This window comes from Sparus aurata, chromosome 17, assembly GCF_900880675.1.
Source record: "Sparus aurata chromosome 17, fSpaAur1.1, whole genome shotgun sequence".
Taxonomy (NCBI): domain Eukaryota; kingdom Metazoa; phylum Chordata; class Actinopteri; order Spariformes; family Sparidae; genus Sparus; species Sparus aurata.
Genome location: NC_044203.1, coordinates 34,108,669 through 34,128,285, shown reverse-complemented (window position 1 = coordinate 34,128,285; position 19,617 = coordinate 34,108,669). Strand labels below are relative to the sequence as shown.

Below are 19,617 nucleotides of genomic sequence, written 5' to 3'. Positions count from 1 at the left end.
AATTTGGATCCCCTGGTTTTTATTTCTTTCTTTCCCCAGCGGAAACGGGCCATATTTGTGCAAAAATAAAAAGCAACACATCATGTATGCAGATCGCAGATAACATCCTTAAATCAATGTGAGCTTCCCTGGAGATTTAAAAGCTGCTAAATAAAAATGCTTCGTGCATCTGCAGGGTTTTTTTTTTTTTTTTTTTTTTTGTCTTTATGCCAAACTCGGAGGGGAGAACGATGAGCTCATTGTTCTAACAGGTTTCTGCTGTTTGCACGCAGCAGTCTGCAGCGGACCTGAGTCTTGCCTACGATGCACAAAGAGATTACAAACCTGTGTTGTTGGTGTTCTTTTTTTTTCCTGCTGCTGGTTATTTATGTTGGAATATGTGCTCCGAGCTGCTCTCCAAGCCTTTTTTTTCCCCTCTAGCTTTGGAGTGGGACCGTGATTTGTCTCAGCCTGTTGTGCATTAGCCTGCTCATCGCCCCTCAGTGGGTGTTCAGTTTCAGCTCAGAGAGACTTCAACAATAAAATAAATCTCCAGTATGCAGAAACAAGACAGACACCAACACTTCTTCCTCTTCTTCTTCTTCGATCTTCTTGCTTGTTGCAAGGCTGTTTTTATGCCCTCACGTCTGACTCAAAGGCAGCTTGCTTCTTTTATTTTTTGTTCTTTCCACTGATCTTTCTCTGGCCTTGCAAAAAAGTTTTGGAGGCATTTTAAATATGCATGTTCAGCTGAAGGCTGGAGGATGGACTGATTTTTTTTATGGGAGCCAATATTCAGCATCCTTTTTGAGAGTTTGGATCTTGTGTTTCTTGTGTCTGATTGGCGATAAAACACATTTATTTTAAAGTTTGTCCGTGATGCAGCGTCCATCTTCGCTCATAATGCTATCTGATTGGTTACACGTCAAAACTAACAGCCTATCAACACTGGACAGTCTGATTCTGCAAACTAAGGATTAACCAAAGTTGTCAAATAAATGTAGTGGAAGAGAGGAATGGGAAGTACTTCAAAACTGCACTTAAAGAGGCAATCTGTACTTTTGGAGGGGAAATTAAAACCCCAAACTTTGATATTTATTTATGATATTAATGAGGTCAATAATATTTATCTTTTCCTTAAGTGAATAAGCAAGCTGTTCTCAGCTCCCCAGAACACTGTTCGAAGCTAGAACGGTGGCAGGGTCCGCCACATATCAGGAAAAGTGAAACGGTATGAAATTGTGTTGTCCTTTTTAATGTCGGGTTGTTTATTTGCTCATGAAAACAAATGTAGTTTCTTTCTCTAACGTCAAAGAAGATGTTTCTCTTCCGGCTAGAATGTCTTCTCCAAAACTACATAGTGCACCTTTAAGTAGAGTACTTGGATGAATTGTAGTTGATTTTGACACCCAAGATTTGAATTATTACTGCAGATGTTTTTGTCAGTTCCAGGTGTCACTTATCGATCTCCTTGATTGTTCGGTATCGACCCTGAAGAAGCATACCGGGTCGATCCATATAAAGGGTTACACTGCATTGATTGAACAGCACAAACAACTTTGGCTCATTCACAGTCTTGTTTTTGGTTGTTGAGGCAGAAACATGCGCTCTGCTTGTTACAAGCAGTCAGATGTTTAAGTGGAAACTGTGTGGTCAGATCTTGTGATTTTTTTTTTCCCCCTCCCTGCACATCTCAGCTGCTGCAGTGATATCACGGATGTGGAGGCCACAGATGGCTTGCGGTTTCCTACCGCAGTCGTACGGTGACTTAGCACTCCGCGCTGCTCCGAGGACATTGCAGCGCGGTTTCAGGTTTATTTTATTTGACATGTCACTGGTGTGGTGACAAGGAGAGGTGCTGCTGCTGCTGCCCTGCAGGAGAGAAGTGAGATGCTCCTGCAACTGTCTGCTACTCACCAGCATGTCTGCCTGCACTCCTACTTACACTATATATAGTGCAGTCAAATCTATATTCAAGCCCCGTGTGTGTGGCGCTCGCAAACAATCAGCCGCTCTCTGTTTTTCTAACACAACACCATTAGGAAAGTCACATTCTGCTGACGGGTGAGTTACAGTCGTAAAATGTGAGGGAGAGCAAAGCGGCGGCGGTGCATTCATTTCCTCGTCACCTCTGGAAATTGCCCGCTCTTCGTCCAGCTCTCATTTTCCAAGCCCTGATAGGTCCGCCGCTCAGTTAGCATGGTTAATGGTGCATTTAGCCCAGTTTGTAATTTTATTTCCGATTTCCATTTCGCCACTTGCTTTTTAGTTTGAAATGACAAGAGGCCCCGGCGGAGGGGCCCCGCGTGTGCAGATGGCATCTTCCTAATGGGTCCTCAGGGTAATGATGGTTGAAATAGGCTCCCAACCACGGGCTGGAGGACTGTGGCCCTTAGGGGACGTTCTGCAGGCCTATTTCCATTTTCATCATCGAGATAAAGTGCTCAATATGTGAACATAGCTACATATAACACCCAGACACACTTACACACACACACAGGTTGTCTGCAGTTTGGACTGGTCAGAGGGAAAAAACTGAACTTTAGTGGAAATATGAAGACATGTTACATTAAATCCTCAGGCGAACTTGAACCCTCTGAATTGCCGCCCTCACGCTCATTTCCCCCCCATTTCAAGCTCAGTAGAACTTGAGAGCCTTGGATAATATTTTTCGGGCTATTGTTGTGGCACCTCGACAACAGTGATTTGTCTGAAGTGTCTCAGAGCCTAAGCACATGGCGGCATTGTGCAACTGCCGGTGTCTGAAGAATGGGCCGGCGCGGTGCCGTGCTTCAGGAAGCAACAGTTAATCTCGGCTCCTCACCCGCGACATATGGGACTTTGTTTGGCCCTGCACCTGAGAGAGGCTCCGGTCTGTGGCACCTCATGTTTCATTTTGATAATGGCTGGTTACCCGTGGCAACTGGGCAGCCAATAAGAACCCGGTTTCTTGGAGTGGATCTTGGAGAAATGGGGGTGGGGGAAGAGGGGCGGGCTGTGAGGATGTGAGCTCCAAGGCTGCGTCCCTCCCCTCCACCCTCCAGCCTTTCCTCGGCTAGCTGTGTCCAGTGAAGGGTGTGGGACCCCTGGGGAGTGAATTATTACCTGTCAGCCCCGCAGGCTCCCCGTCATCCATAATCCAGGGCTGACGCAGCACAGGCCGGTCCAGGCTATCTGCTGAGACCGCCTGGGCCTTGGCCTCCAGGTCCGACCCCGTTTGGCCACAGCTGGCAAGAAATCACATTAACATGTTGCATCAAGCGTTACAAATGCACAGGTTAAGAATAGCGGGCGGACCTGCCCCCCGTACCTTCTGCCGCGTGGCTGAAGTGGGTCCTCCATCACTGTCCTCGTCCTGTGTGGCTCTTTCTTTTTTTTTTTTTTCCCCCTCCAGTAGCTTTCAGCCGTTTTTTCCAACTGAGCAGAAATAACTTCTTTAATGTGCTCGTAGGAAAAGTTCTCCCTCATCGTTTTGCTGATTCAGTGCGCAGTATCTCTCAGGTACATATAGGCCTGAATGATATTTAAAGTTAATTTTCCAGATTGCCTGTGGTACAGACATAATGTACACTGCCAATTTAGTTACATCTGTTTCCCTATTATTGTTGCCGCTCTCTGGAGGTGAACGCCGTGGATGTTTTCAGCGCTCACTATGCGTCCTCCCACCCGTCCAATCATCAGCTATTAGATTTGAACCCATGGCAGCCTTGTAATTACTTCTGATCCCCAAAACAGGCGTGCAGCGGCTTTCCTCCTGTGGTCCTGGTGTGGTTTGGTGCAGGACTGGTAATTACAGCCAAGCTGATGAGTGTGTAAATTTTGGGAGGAAAAGCTTTGAGTTCAGTGAAAGGCTAGAAGGGAAGAAGAGGGAGAAGAGGAGAAAGATGGCGGGAGGCGGCAGACCACAAAACTGGACAAGTGACAGGCCTCGGTCCGTGCGTCCAGACTGGCTGTCTTCCTGTGGTTTTGTCGAGCTGTTCCTCAGAAACGTTAACCCCTTGTCGAAACATGGACTCTGGCTCCGCTCGCCAAACCCGCCGCGGCCACAAGCAGCGCAGCAGGAACACTGGATCACTGTCTGGTTACGCTTCATGAAGCACGGTGGATGGAGTCCAGCAATTAGAGGGGGGAAAATAGAACCTGTAGCTCGCGATGTCAGCAATTTGCCTTCGATTTATATTTCTCTGGCCGGAGAGGGTCTCGTGAAAGAATCCTTGTTAGAAAACCTCAGAAGCTATTTGTTTTTTTGAAGGCTTTTATCCTCCTTTGTTTCAGTTCTACGTAAAGTCATGCACCGAGGTTTCTGTCTGTCGTTTGTGGTCATGATACTTTTTAGATTCATGCTTTTGCCTCCCTCAGTTCTGTATTAGTTGCCCTTTTTAGATGAAGGAGAGAGTAGTCATTCATTATATAGTATCAAAGACACACACACACACATATACACACACACACACACGTACACACTCTTTGACATATGTAACAGGGAGGCTACCCAAGGGGCAGCTTGGATGCAGCCTGCACAACAAAAAACGATCTCTGTTCAAAAGTTAAGAAAAATGAATCATCCAGAAATATCATTTTTCATGCATATTTCATGTGAAGAAGTATCTAATGCGGCTTCATATGTGCGTGGATTTTCATCGTTTTAAAGGATTATTGGCTGATGACTAAGCGCAAAGATCCTCCAAAACTCCCATTCAGCTGCATCACCCACAATCCCCCAGAATCCTGTTTATTTTAAAAACCTTAGCGCTCAGTGGCATAATATTAAACTCCCAACAGATTAAGATAATACAGACATCAGAGCTTTTCCCTCTCGCCACCACGGAGTGAACAGAAGCACAACTTCGCCTTTTTAAATCCACTTCGATTCTCCTCGCCGCCGTGTTTAACGGGAGGAAGCGACTGAAATAAGGAAACAAGTGTCTCTGTAAATAGCCTCTGGCCATACATACCACTTATTGATTGTTGAACTCTTAGTTGGTTGGGCTTGGGGGGGGGGGGGGGGGAGTTGGGGGGGGGGGGGGGGGGTACAAGTGCATTGGTTTGTTGCTCCAAATGATCTCTTAATCACTTCATAATGAGGGCAGACCTCCCGCATCATTGATTAGCCAGCGAGCCTGAAAGTGGAGCAAATCACCCCCCTGACTTCCCAATGGCCTGTCCCTCCTGCTGCTGCTGCTGCTGGTGGGGAAATTAGGCATTACTGTGAGAGTTATGTTTTTTTTTTTTAATTTAAGATGAATGATATACGCCATGAGATGTGGAGAAATTAGTGAATCGTCAGATTTATTTTTTTTTGCTGCATCATTTATGCCCTTAACTGCTTTTAAAATGGAGATTTACTGAAACTGGCAGTATTCACACGGATCTAATTTAAGTCTGTTTAGCATGTTCGGTAAATTAATTTTGATAAACTGTGCTGAGTCGTGATTTGGAGCAGGATGACAACTTAAATTTTGGGGGGAAATTGCATCCGTAGGGCTGCAACCAATGATCAGTGTCGTTATAGATCACCTGCTAATTATGTTCACGGTTAATTGTTGGAAAACATTTTGAAATATGCGCGTCACAGTTTTCGATTGCTCAAAGCGACGTCTTCTTATTGATCCTCTCGTCCAAACAGCAGTCAGACTCTTAATTTACTATCAGGCATGCAGCAGATCTCCACATTTAAGGAGCTGTAACCAGCAAATGTTTGACAGTTTTGCTTGAAAAGTTTGTTTAATTGATTATCAAATAGCTGGCCATTAATTTTCCTTTCGATCAGTTAATCGACTAGTTGTCACAGCTGTAGTTTAGGATGTAGGATGTTTAGTTGTAGGATTAGGACGCTCTGAAACAGAATATAAAGATGCTGTGTCAGTAGTTTTTCAGGGCTTTATCTTCGGTAAGAATGAGACTTAACAGAATAAAGCAAGATGTACGTATTTAGTTGTGTGTTTGGGAGGAAATTCAAGTGAATGAAGACACTAATTACGAAGAGAATGGCAGAAAAACACGCATTTGAATAAAGCACATTTCAGATGCATGAACATGTCTCTCAGCCAGGAGAATGTTAATCAAATCCATTATAGTTGATTAATATTATCTTTTTGATTGTTACATTTTTGGATTTTATTGTGCTCCCCAAATAAATAAATGCTATTCCGCCGTAATCCATGATCAGTACGAATAATTCAAACGCTCTCATCGTCCAGCGCAAATCACTGTGATGATTTGTTTTGGGTATTTAAATTATTTGGTATTTGCTCTGTTTTAGAAAGTATCTTTCTTTTGCTCATTCTGTCTTCCTTAATAAGAACTGGGTAGCACAATAGGCAGATAAAAGGACCAGCATGCACCAGGATGGGTCCATGTTCTGTGTAGCGGAGCAGGAGAGGCGGCCGATGTCACGATTTCTTTGTTCTTCGCTCACTTGCTCGTCGAGGATAAATGAAAAACTGAACTGACGGCAGACTCCTCACCTGGGTTCAGTCTGACGGTGCAGCAGTTGCATTGTGATATTCTGGTTTGTTTTGATTTGGATCATGACAAATAACCTTTCGAGGTTTTATTAGTCGGTTGTGAGCAGGGTTGCCAATCAAGAATATCTCATATCACAGTACATAGGTGACTTTTATCCATACTGCCCACCTCTCCTGCATCCCCTTCATCTTCAGATCTCACATCTCCATCTCCGCGGCTGAGTGTTCGTTGATGTGGGTTTTCTGGAGCTTCGTTTTCCCTGAGATTGGCTCTCAATCAAGCAGCGTGGGCAGCACCGTAACGACCTTCTCCTCGGATTTTTCAATTTGTGAAGTTTTCCTTTTCTGTTAGTGGAGTTATTTTCTTTGCCTGTTCAGCCATGGTGGCTATCACAGCTTGTACTAACAGCCCAGTTACTCTCCCATTTCCTCCAAACAAACGGCTGTTGTTGCTGCAGGAAATGTAACCATCCATCTTTTTGCTAGAGGTTATTTCCCTGGAAAGACCTTCCAGACACGCAGGGCCTCTCCACTCAGCTCTCTCTGATCTGGTTTACACTCTTCTAAAGAACACTAGGCACAGCAGACGCCTGTCGCGTTTTCAACGCGATAAGTCGTTACTGATACGCGTCGTCTTTTTTGATCCGCGCTTCTCATCGCAGAAGAAACGAAGCCACAGAATGTACTTGGTGTTTTTAATGACGTGTTTGGCTGCGTATCACGGGAGAACATAACATATCCTACTTTTGTGCGACACAGATTTGAATCACACAAATGATGGAGTGATGAAACCGAGAGAAAAAGAAGGTTGAGCCAGACACGATAGGGAAAAAAAAAACAGGTTGGCTTCATTGAAGTTGGCCGCCGTTGCCTGAGAATCTGCCGTCAGCCGTCTCTATTTTGGCACGGCTGTGTTTTCATCCGATCGTTAGTCTGCTGTTTAAACGCGTGCGAGTTGGACAAACTTCTCTGCCAGACTCTTTTTAATTTAGGTTTGATTCAGGAGTCAGCTGCGTGCCTGAGCTCCCGCTTTGTGCAATTTTAAGATAAGAAAACTTTTTTTTTATGTCGGTTTAATGCAGGTAATCTTACGACGACTGTGTGGCTTCAGAGAGCTGCGAGTGTGAATGTACAGCAGTGGAGCTGTGACACTAAAATGACCTGCTGACGTTCAGACTGGAGTTAAAGCTGCAAGTGATGATATTTTCATTATTAACTGATAGTTCAGTAAGTAGAAATGTCAAAAAATGATGACAAATGTCTGTCACGAGCTTCTCGAAGCCAAAGTTTAGTCTAAAAATACTTATTTTGGTCGAACTGCCGCTGAAACAATTAAACCCTTTTCAGACTGCAGACAAATCAGATTTCTTTCTCAAATTTAGAGCGATCACCTCGAATGTTTTCATGCAGACTTCACCAACCTTTCTGCATTGGTTTACTGTGGTAACGACAAAGGCGTCAGTAACTACGTACACTGATGGAACGGCATTTCCAACACGGAAGCATGAGAAACAGAGATCCATCATCTCACCCTTCCAAACGATCACGCCATCGTGCCGTAGAGTAGCGAGACTGTTTGCTGACTGTTACTCTCTGTGTTGTCCTCAGTGCAGCTCTGCCAGCAGCAGCTTGTATTCTGCTCAGCTGCTCTGATGCGCCTCCATGACTCTTGATCGGATGCTGTCACTGGATTTCGTCATTGCAACTGTCACGAGAGACGCTTTGAAATCCAACATTAGCGTCCAAAATTGCATTTCAAACCAAGCGTGCTTTGGATCCGAGCTGCAAATATGTAATATTTGTTTTTTTCCGCCGTCCAGACGTCTAAAACAAATCTGGATGCGCAGAAATAAGCAGATTTGCTCGCAGTCTGTACGGGACTTAAGTTAATTTGAATTGATTAGTCGATCTAAAGAACGACAACAATGTGTGACCATTTTTCAAGCATTTCTGCTTTTCTATTAGAGAGTTAGGAAAGGCAGGGAAGAGAGAGAAAGAGGATAAAATGCAGCAAAATGCAAAGAACCCAGGCTGCTGTGTTTGTCTCTTTGGGCTTTAGAAAACTGTGATTGTCATTTTGCATCATTTTCTGATGTGTTTTTTTCCAGAAAGGTCAAGTCGAAGTTGAGTGCAGTTTCAGGGCTGCAACCAGTGATTATTTCTTTATCAACTGATTCGATGATTACCTTCTTTTGTCCAACCAACAGTCCAAAACCCAAACTCTTCATTCACTTTACTGTCATAAATGATGAAGAAAAGAAGCAAATCCTCACATTTAAGAAACTTGTGCCAGCCAATGTTTTGACAGTTTTGCTTGAAATATTACCTGATTGTTTTATCAATTAGTTGTGGGCAATTAATTACCTTTCGATTGACACATCGATTAATCAACTAATGGTTGCAGCTCTGTAGAGTTTTACAGTGGACCGATAAAAAATACAAGGTTGGCAGCGAAGTGAAGACTAATTGGAAGCATATTCTGATTGTGTTTTGTGTCCCAGTGGAGTGAAATGCAGCAGAAATCCATCAAACTGAACACTTCCTGTATTTCCTGTTAAGAAGTGTCGTTGTTGTTGGAAAGTAGTTTTCATTCCCAAGGCCGAAGAGCAGATCTACGCAACGGAGGCTGATTCAGAGCATTGTGGGTTAAGAGTTTTTGGCAGAAGGAGACTGAGGGACTGAAAATCTGATCAGATTTTTTTTTTATTCCCTTTTTTGGGTTTCTCTTGATAATCCGTTGCACAGCAATTGTCTGGCTTGTCACATCTTGGCTAAAGCAATTAGGATGAATGTGGGAGGGGAGGGGAGGGGGGGGGTCTGCTGGTTAGCTACTATAGAAGTAATTCTGAGTTATGTTCATGTCTCATTGTTGCTTAATGCAGTTTTTTCGAAAATGAGAATTTTTATGGTCCTGAAACGTGAAATGAAGCAGGAAATTAAAAACCCAGATGAGCCCTTTTTTTTTTTTCCCTGTCCTCCTCATCCAAAGTTGCTGCTTTCTCACAGTTACGTCCCGTCAAATCCCACTCCTGCTCAGCGTACGCTCAGCAGGTGACAGGTATTCACAGATTTAATTCATATAAGTGTTCACACAAAGTCTGAGTAGTCACGCGTCTTTGATAAACTAAATGGGCTCTCCTCTAAGTGGTGACTTGCGTACTTTCAGCGAGGACCTGACTGCTTCTAATTTCCAAACTTTCCATAAATAGCCGAGCTGTTTGACCTTGTTCCTTGAAAAAGTTGGCCAGTTCCCGTCGCACCTCCTCGCACTGTACACGCTTTGAACGGACGGCAGGAAGTTAAACTTTGCAAGCCCCTAATTTTAGGTTCATTGACGCTTTTATGAAACTCAGATTGGCTTCCCAGCTCTCCTGCTCCCCCAGGCTTTTTATCCGATTTCTTATGCATGCACCCTGCGCTCTGCAGATATGAATTGTGGCTGATTTTCCACAAACAACACTCTGCATACCCTTGTGCTTAAATCAGGAATGTGTTAAATTTAGAACATGCGCTGCTTCTTTTTAAGGTTTAACTCTGAATCCCTGTGCCTGTATGCATATGAAGTGTTTTACCTGCGTGCGAAGCCTGCAGGGGTGTTTGATAGTGGCTGTTTATGATCTATACTTTTAGCTCTCACGCTATTATTTGTGTATATTTCACCGGTCACCATATGTGCACTGCATATTTGGCTCGGACACGGCGTAAGATAAGTCTGCTCGCCCACACTTAGCTTGGTCATTTTCCTCTGTTTCTCAGAACTCCGGGCTGGTTTCCATCGAATCGATGCTATTTTTAAACAGGTCTTTGGGGGAGAGCGCGGGGGTTTATCGGGGGGTTTCAGTTAGTGTCATATGAATCCAAACCGGGCAGCCGTCCAGGGTGAGTAAAACACACCTCCTCCTCCCCTACAGTGCCCTGAACTATTCCCATTCCAGGAGAGTGTGTATGTGTGTCAGTTTATTAACCATGTGTTGACTCACTGCTGCAGCTGTGTCTCTCTCTGTGTGAGTGTGTGTGTGTGGGACAGAATGTGAGTAGTTGTGGTCAGGAAAAAGAAATAATTGATTCCTCAGAGATGCATCATGAGTCTTTCTTGAACAGATTAGCGTTGATGCCGGAAAAAGAAGTCTTAATGAGGATTTTAAAATTACTTTCTGAAAACATTATGTAACTTTTTATCACCTTAAAATAACGGCTTCAAAATCATGTTGATGGTACAGATGTAGGAGGAGCCGGATCGCAGCGTTACAGACATGTTTACCTCATCATACACTTTTTCAACAAATGTCATTGTTATGAAGTAACGAGTTTTGTTCGTAGTTGGCATCGACAGTACGTCTGACAGATCCAGGATTTGTACTTAGAACAGTGGCGTGGCACTCAATCTCTGGGGGGCGCTATATCGCACAGAATTTCCACATAATGTTGCTTTAATGTACTTGCTTTAAAAGAAATATATGCACAGAACACAGCTGTGCTACAGTGATTATTGTATTAATTGATTGATTAATTTGCCACAGATTCTTTTTTTCTTTTAGGTAAATCTGCATCAAAATAGTCAAAAGTATTTGTCACAATGTTTTTAAAATGTTGAGGTAGTTTCTTCAAATTGCTTATTTCACCCGACCAACCAAAATTCACATAATCATTACCCACAAAAAAACACAAACTACAAAAAAGTCCAAAAGGGGGATGTTAACTTTCAACCAATCAGATCAACAGTAGAAGAGCGCGAGCAGCCTTCAGTCCCGCTCTGGGCTATCCAGCTATGCTAACCTCTTGTTGTCAAACTTAGAAACTGGCTTTGCCTCACCTGTCATTTGAACCCTGATTGGTTCAACCACTGTGTGTGCAGCCACATTCACATAGCTTGAAGCCTGAAGGAATGATGGATTTGCAAGATCACGCCATCACGTGAAAATCCAGCTGCCCTGTAAGGTAGAAAAAAAAATCAGAAAATGCACGAAATCCTAAGGGAACCTGTAGAACAATGACCCATGGCTTCATTTATGTCGGAGGTCTATTAATTGACTTGTTGTTTTCCGGTAGTAAAGCTTACACACATTAATACCCAGTGACGTTTGGCTGCTCATCAATGCTGCGTGTTATAAACAAACTGTTACCTCAGCCTGCCACTCGTCGTACGTCTGCTGGTGTATAAGATGCTTTCAGAAATAAATAAACATGACCTTTCCCGTGATGGATATGGGTAATGATGTTCCTGTGAATGTGGCCGGGAAGAAGGCAGATGGGAATGTGTTTTTGCTTTACACAACTGATTATCAGTATGGGCAGCTTTGATGCATTGGTGCTGTATGTCGACTATCTGCTGCAGATGAAAAGGGTCAGAAAATGAGATTGTGGGGAAACTTTGATCCTCCAAACATGAGCACAGTCTCAGTAATCGCAGATGATGGGTTCAGCCGTAATTGTGCAACACTGACGATGATGCGATGCGGCCGGCCGTAAACATTTTCCGTTAATTCACTCTGAGGCTGTTAACTTATTTCCGCCAAAAGAGAGACACAAACACAACACAACAAAACACCTCCCACTCAGTCACGCGAGCCACTTCCCCGGTCCAGAGAATGAATCCTCAGCTGCTGTTTGATCTCTCCTCACTGCTCTCCTGTGTTTCCAACCCTGCCTCCACCGTCCGTCCCCGAGGGGCAGTGTATCTGGTGACTGACGGCATGAAAACCAGCTCGGGGTAAACAAAGCACCCACCACCAAACCACGCTTATTGCTTTAATGTCACGACTGCCTGACAGGCGGCCGGGTGAAAGGAATGAGGGGGCAACACACACACTTTCACTCTGAGGACATGTCTGAGGCTGACAGTAGCCCTCCAGCAAAAACACAGACGGACTGAGTTGGTGTGGGCCTGTTGTTACAGGTACCAAGAGGATGAAATGTCAGGAAGTCCAGTTGGAAGGCTATCGGATACGAGCTGTTTATAGACAAAATGCTGCAAGCTGCAAAGAACTCACCTTGTATGGATTCTTGCATACATTTGCTTGACCAATCTAGTAGATGCACGGTAGTTTGGAAGTTGCCATCGTCATGGCCTTGTTAGATGGTTGCCACCTGCTCGCTTCAAGAAATCCTCTAGTCCCTCGCTCTTGCAATATCTCAGCGTGGTTCAATACGACAGTAGGGCGTCAACTAATGATTGTTTTCACTGTCAATAATTCCGTCTCTCAGGCGAGTAGTTCTTTGGTTTATACAATGTCAATCAGTATTTACCAAAACCCACAATGACGTCTATAAATGTTTTCCGCCACAAACCCAAAAATACTCAATTTACTGTCGGAGGAGGAAATAAACCAGAAAATATTCACATTTAACAAGCCAGAAACAGAAAATTGAGAACCAGAAGATCTCTACCAAAGAGTCTTTGGGTTTTTGGGGTTTGAAGCAACTTGAGGACGTCACTTTGAAAAAGTTTGATGACCGTTCTCACAATTTCTTTGACATTTCGTAGACTAAAAGATAATTGACGAATTGTGAAAATAATCTGTAGTTAGTTGCAACCCCTGTGCTGTGGCGAAGGTTTGGCATGGACCAACTTGGATGACCCGCCATGAAGCGTAAATCCAGCTAGGTTCAAGTCTGATTGATGTGCAGCTCAAGCCGTTGTAAAAACCAAATCTTAAAACCAGCTGGCAGATTCCTCTCCCCACCGAGTGAGAGAGTAACTGCTAGTGTTACTAACAGTCAATTCTTTCTGCTGTCTTGCACCAGGTCAAGCTTTCACATACTTAGTCACTCATTTAAATTCAAATATCTATTTTACTGGCATGAAAGAAAGTGACAGAATGAAGTTTGACACAGTTATGGCAGTTACAAACTTGATTTTGTAACTGCCTTTTGAAGATAAACTCTCAGCCATCACCACGAAGTCTTTGAAGATCTAAGCCCCTATATGTAGAAATATACCTAGTTATGATCAGTCCACATATCAGCATTATTCAGTGATGAAAGTTGACGAGGGTTCTTCAATTTCCAATTTTCAAAGTAATTGAACCTAAAGACATTCATGATTTAAAAAAAGAAAAAAAAAATGTTTTGTGCAAGAGATGTGGATTTACATTCAATCAAATCTCTTGTGTGAGTTTCATTCACCGTCTAATGGAAATCATGAGTCATTTAACAAGCACCAGCACCCCCACCAAGATCTGGCGCGCTTCCCGCGGCGAGCTCCACTTCGGTGTTTGCCGCTCGTCAGTCAGAAGCCCCTCTGATGTGAAAATGAAATGCGTAAAAGGAGATGGACTGACTGCTCCGTGCCCAACACGTGCAGCGCACACAGGTCAGCAAGTGCGTCGAGGCGGTCCATTCAGCAGGAGGACCTTTTTAATTATGCTATGTTCTTTTAATTAACCAGCCGGCATAATGTCTGTGTCCATTCGTCACCCCTGCTTTGCTCAGGCGGAGCTGTGTGAATATACCGTCTTTTGTCTCCTCGCAGTTCCAGAGCTCCCTGCTTCCTATTATACTTCCTCATTCACTGAAATGTATTTTTTTATTTTTTTTATTCTTCTCTTTTTAGATTAGCATGATAATACCCCGTGGAGGGGAGGGGAAAATGGTGAAGAGCTATTGCGGGACTGCTCATCAGATTCACTGTGTGCAAGACCGTGGTTATTATCATACTGAATGCACCATCAGTTAAACTAACAGCCTGAATTCCGACATTTATCTCCAATATCATAGACCGACTGTCAATTGTACGGGGAGCACAATGGCAAATTATGGGTTATGTCTTGCTCCTTGGAGTCTGGATCCTTCCCCAGTGTAATTACGCTATGCTAATTCTGCTCCCCTACACCATGCACCTCCCATGACAGAAACAAGGCCTCCCAACTGTTCGGATGTCACAGACTGGGGGCGAGGTGAAATACGAGTGAATAAATGTGTTGGTTTGCGTGCTGGCGGTGCCCACGAAAACACGAGCGCTTCCTCCGTTTCTCCCCTTCAGCTCTGGGGCACATCGGCGGGGGGGGGGGGAAGCCTCAGCTGGAGCCCTGTTGCTGTGTTTCCAGAGACGGGGTCGAATGCAGGTCAGGCCACCTTGAACTCCTCAGCTGGATTTATTGTGTCGGAGGTGGACAGGGTCAGGCCGTGCGCCTCCTCCGCCACCCCTCCCTCCCTCAACACGAGGACTCAGTTAGCATCGGACATGGAACAGACACTGGCAGCACGGACAAATCCCTGTCACGCTCTCTGAGGAGAACCCTGCTGGGGTCAGAGGTCACGTGTTAAGGGGGAGGCGTTGCTGTGGCATGACCTGAATACTGATTGATTTTTCTCGAGTGGGTGTCGAGGGAGGGAGGGAGGGCCCGTCTGGTGATGGCAGGGAGGGGTCATGTCATTTACCCCTACCCCATGTGGCGATGTGGAGTGAGGGAATGCGGTACAAAGGAAAGGAGAGAGACACCGAGAGTCATAACATGCCTGACTCCGCTGTGTACCTCGGCGGGTGTGTGTTTTCACTTTCTCTGAAACAAGACACTAGACCACATGTTTTCCCTTTTAATAGACAGCTGAGTGGAGAAAGGGCAGGAGTGCGGTCTGTTTGCCAGATGATCACTTGGTTGTTGGCATTTGGTGGAAGGGATGAGGCCACTACTTTTCGGTTCCTTTAGCTAGATTTATTAGTTGTTCAAAAAAAATGCACAACCGTGGTGGCCACTGACAGTTATATAAATCATCCAATTAGAGCAGTTCAAAGAGCGTCACAAGCGACTTAAGAGCTGAAGGGAAATTCAATTTTCATAGTATTTTTTTTTTCTGGTTTTGGTCATGTAGTAACAATGTTACTGTAACCAGGTTAATTATTATTATTTGAGGACACGGTGACAACGCTAAAAATAAGTTAGAATAATAGTCACCATACAGGTTTCAAAGAAAAACAAGGTCAGGGGTTAAATCAGTCCCTAAACTGAATGTTTGAATTCACATCACAGTATACAGAGGGGCTTTATTAGATCAGCTCTGACCCTAAAATACTAACTATTCAATGAGGGATTGGGACAAGGCCATGCAATATATCGATTGTTATCTTATTATGATATTATGAACAGGAAGTGTTGTTGTTTCCTTCATAACAGCAAAGAGGATTTCATTTTCTGAACTTACCAGACTTGTTCTAATACTTGCTTTTACCCACTTTGTCATTAAACTGAAGAAATATCGTAATATTTGATTTTGTTGCCTGATCTTGGTTTCCTTGAAATTAAACGTGTTATATAATCTGGCTGAACTATTTTGATCACAACCCTACTGACTGTTTGACTGCTCAGGCTCAGTGCAGCAACCAAAATGGGATTTTCCATTTAAATAACAATATAAACAGTAAAACGATGACAAACATAAAAGTTTAAGGTTAAGATGAAGTTAAACATTGTAACATTTACATTAATTTAGTCAAAAGAAATAGAATAGATGAAAGATAATTTGCAATAATTCACTGGTTTTACTCTTGGCAGTCATATTTGTTTCCATTTTATTTCCTCCCATAAAAGTGCATGCTGCATTGAACAGAAATCTAATAGTCTTTCAGGGTAATTGTTTCACTTTTAGCCAAGCCACTGAAAACATAAAAGATGGTGTATTCTTGCTGACGTACCATGATATCTATCTGTGTCTAATTTTGATAAATATCTAGAGTCCAACTGTAATTATGAATAAAAAGCATGTCCTTATCCAGTATCTGCAATGGCATGATGCCATTTAAATGTCTCTCATCTCCTCAAGTCAAATAGAAAAAGGTCACGAACAAGACTGAATCGGAGAACTCATCATTACACTCAAACCTGAATATTCCCTATCAGGGCAACAGTGATATTTAAAGCCGACTTGTTTCTGCTTGAAGAAGCGCCAAACCTACAAGGATCATTCTGTCCTTTTGCTAAACCGCTGAGTAAAGACTAGAAATCTGATATTAAATGAAGATCTGATCCAGACCGACTTGAAGTGAATCCATGAAATAGCCCAAATTGTACGTGTTTGGTTGATCAAGTTGAAATTGGCCTCGAAAGCTTACTTTCCAGAGTCCTGAATCTACTCTGGACTGTCCCCCCTGCGGTATTACAATATACTTTGTTCTCAAGCCGGAAAAGAAGCTGGAAACCTGATTGGTTCATTTGTCTATGTTTAAGATTGATGTATGTCATGGATGTCTTTAACAGAACAAGAAGACTCGAGAAAAAGTCCTAATTTAACTACCACTAATTTGGTTTAAATTAAAACTTCTTTCAATTAAAACCTCTTTCAATTCCTACATCTCAAGCAGCCACTAAAGAGACCCATCGTGACAAGGAATACTCCCGCAGCCACAGAACGAATTCCTTAATTAAAGCTTGCCAGGAAAGAAAATAAAGAAATAAGAGCTGAGAAGAAAATGGTAGCAAGAAATCAGTACCAGAATAGTTAATTGTAATGGTTTTGGGCTTTGGATGATCCCAGGAAGCTTCTAAGCCTGATCCTCCAACCAGATCAGGCTCCCTGGAGTTTTGATCTGGGATGACGAGTGACGAAATCTTCCTAGAGTGGGCTAATCAAACTTCTGCCGGGGTATTAGCAGGGTGGGTAAGAGGTGTGCATGAGAATGAAGTCTTGGATGTCTTTTTTTTAAGAAGATATCTTCCCCTCAAGCCCTGTATTTACAATGCAAACCCCACCCAGCTGGTACTTTTAGTATATCCAAATAAACAGTCATCAGCAACTGCAGCTTGAACAGGGATAATCATTCCTTCCCTGCATTCCTCTGAACACATGTTATGTATTCTTGCATCGATAATGGGAGGTGACATAACCAGAGGTTTGGAGTATCATCTCCCATCCAACCGTCTTGGATCCATTTACAGAATCAATAAAGTCATTCCACATGTGTGAGGTTTTGTGGTGTCGATGCGTTCAGAAACGATTCTGCTGGTTACGCACTCTGAGAGCTCGAGGTAGCCAAAGCAAGCAAGCAAGCAAACGAGCAAAACAAACATCCGGTCCAACGGTTCAGAGGCCAAGCGTTGGTTTGATTATACTCTCAGTTGTGGGTCCAAGTTGTGGTTTGCAAATTTTCACTTTGAAGGATGGTGTTTAGGTATTTCATCAGGAGTTGAGTCCGAGCCCGGGCTGGACTGGCGTACTTTGGTCAGGGAATCATTCCTCCTTTTTCATCCTACCTCTTTAAAGTTTCTGGTCAGGACGTTTTTTTTGTTGCCTTTTGAGCATAATTCAAAATGTAAACTGGATTGTCTGGCACCTCTGCTGGCTGTTACTATTATTTTATGTTGGCACCAGTCACCACTCAATGGTTCTGACTTGTGAGGCTTGAAAAACAGACTTTTCCCAGCGTTGAACCATCCTCTGTTTTCATGCCCTCTACCTGCTAAATTGCAAGAGAATGATGATGATGATGGAAGACATGTTGGCACGATTCTAGCCGATGGCCAGTGGATCTACGTTACTGCAACCCTTCTTGGTTCTGCTATAAAGCACAAATGCACTTTGCTAAATTAATCAAGATGCAGTTAGGGGCAATTTGTAGTCTGGGAACTTTAAGTGCTTCAGAGATAGTCTGGAACCTTTTGTTTTAGCCTGCGCTGGAATTTGTTTCCCACAAAACCTTATCTGCCTTTTTGATGTTTTGGTGTTTTTCCCAGGCAGTCCTGGAAGTTCAGAGCTGATCTGCTTGTTCCTGCAAATGCTGAGCCCAGACTTTTGTCTGTAAACATTTCTCTTTATACGACCCAAACAAGAAAATAATGACCATATGCCAGATAGAGTCACTCTACCCAGGAAAGGCTGTTATTGATACAAAACACAGCGGTCTGTCTTTCCATCCGGGGCTTGTATTCCCTTTGTCAAAACAAAGAGAACTTGAGAGCACGGTGGAGGAAAATAAGCGGGTGAGATGGCTTCGCCTTAACCTTAACTGAACCATCATCAGCATGTGGCTGCCAGCTGGTGTGCTCACTAATCCAGAGGATGCTGCCTCTGCAAGTCTTTCAGGGCTCCGCTACTTGAAATGTGTTCGCCGGAGGTCAAAACCTCCATCATCACCATTTGTCAGAATTAGTCAGTTTGTGCAGGTCAGGATCCAACTAGGTCATTACATTTCGGAGCAGGCAAAGTTGAATAGATGATTATGGTCGTCTATCTCCAGGTTCAGGCCCGGAGAATCTGCACAGAGAGCTGCGAACAAGGAGATTTTCAGGAACAATGGCGAGGTTAATGAAATTCAAAAATTACAAATAGTTTCAATGCCTATTGTGATGTCTTTCACACCTTGAATTTGCCACATAAACCCCACTGTGATTGCGCATGAGATTGAACCCCTGATTGCTTTTTTATGCTTAATGTTCAGTTGAAAAGTAATCAGCAGTGAGTGTATGGAGCGGGAAATTAAATACATTTGCTATATGTTCAGGACTTGGCATATTCAAAAGCAGAGAAAATTGCTTATCAAGCACAGTGAGGTTCTCACTTATTCAGAAAATTCGCTTTTTATGCCTCTGCGCTGGCGATAACTGTCGCTGGAGGAATTATGTTTTCTTATTATCTGTCTCTACGTCCATTCCGTTCCCGTGAAAGCGGTATCTCAGGAACACCTCGAGGGAATTTCTTCTATTTGGCACAAACGTCTACTTGGACTGAGGGATGAACTGATTGGACTTTGGAGGTCACAGACCAAAGTTCAAAGGTTATTTACACAGTTTTGGCCATAACTCAAGAATTCATATGCTAATCGACAACATTTCACACGAATGTTACATGATAAGATGATGTTCAAAAGTCAACTTCTCTGTGTCATCATAAAGGTACGCAAAAACACTTTTCTGGGCATTATTCGACGCCACAACCCATATTTCATGGTAATCGCCAATGGCGCTTATTTTGAGCGTTCACCTTGAAACCGTGTTGACTGTTTTGTTGAACATGTGTGTGAAGCATCAACCTTTTTTGGAATTTGCAGCTTCTTTGCAGCAACGTCCTTGAATATTTTCACGGCTTTAACCTTCTGTTCTGTCAGAATGAGCTTAATTGGACAAGAATATGAGCACATGCAATAAAATTTGACTCTGTTTTCTTCGTCTCAATGAGCTAACAAACTAATAGACATACAGCAGTAGTCCACCACACACTTGTGGGTTTTTTCACTACATAT

At 43.4% G+C, this 19,617-nt stretch overlaps 1 protein-coding gene across 3 annotated transcripts in view; it reads left to right on the top strand.

Moving 5' to 3' along the window:
* sema6cb (semaphorin 6Cb) overlaps positions 1-19,617 on the top strand; it is a 170,878-nt gene that overhangs the window by 775 nt on the left and 150,486 nt on the right. The gene's annotated exons all lie outside the window — the stretch shown is intronic.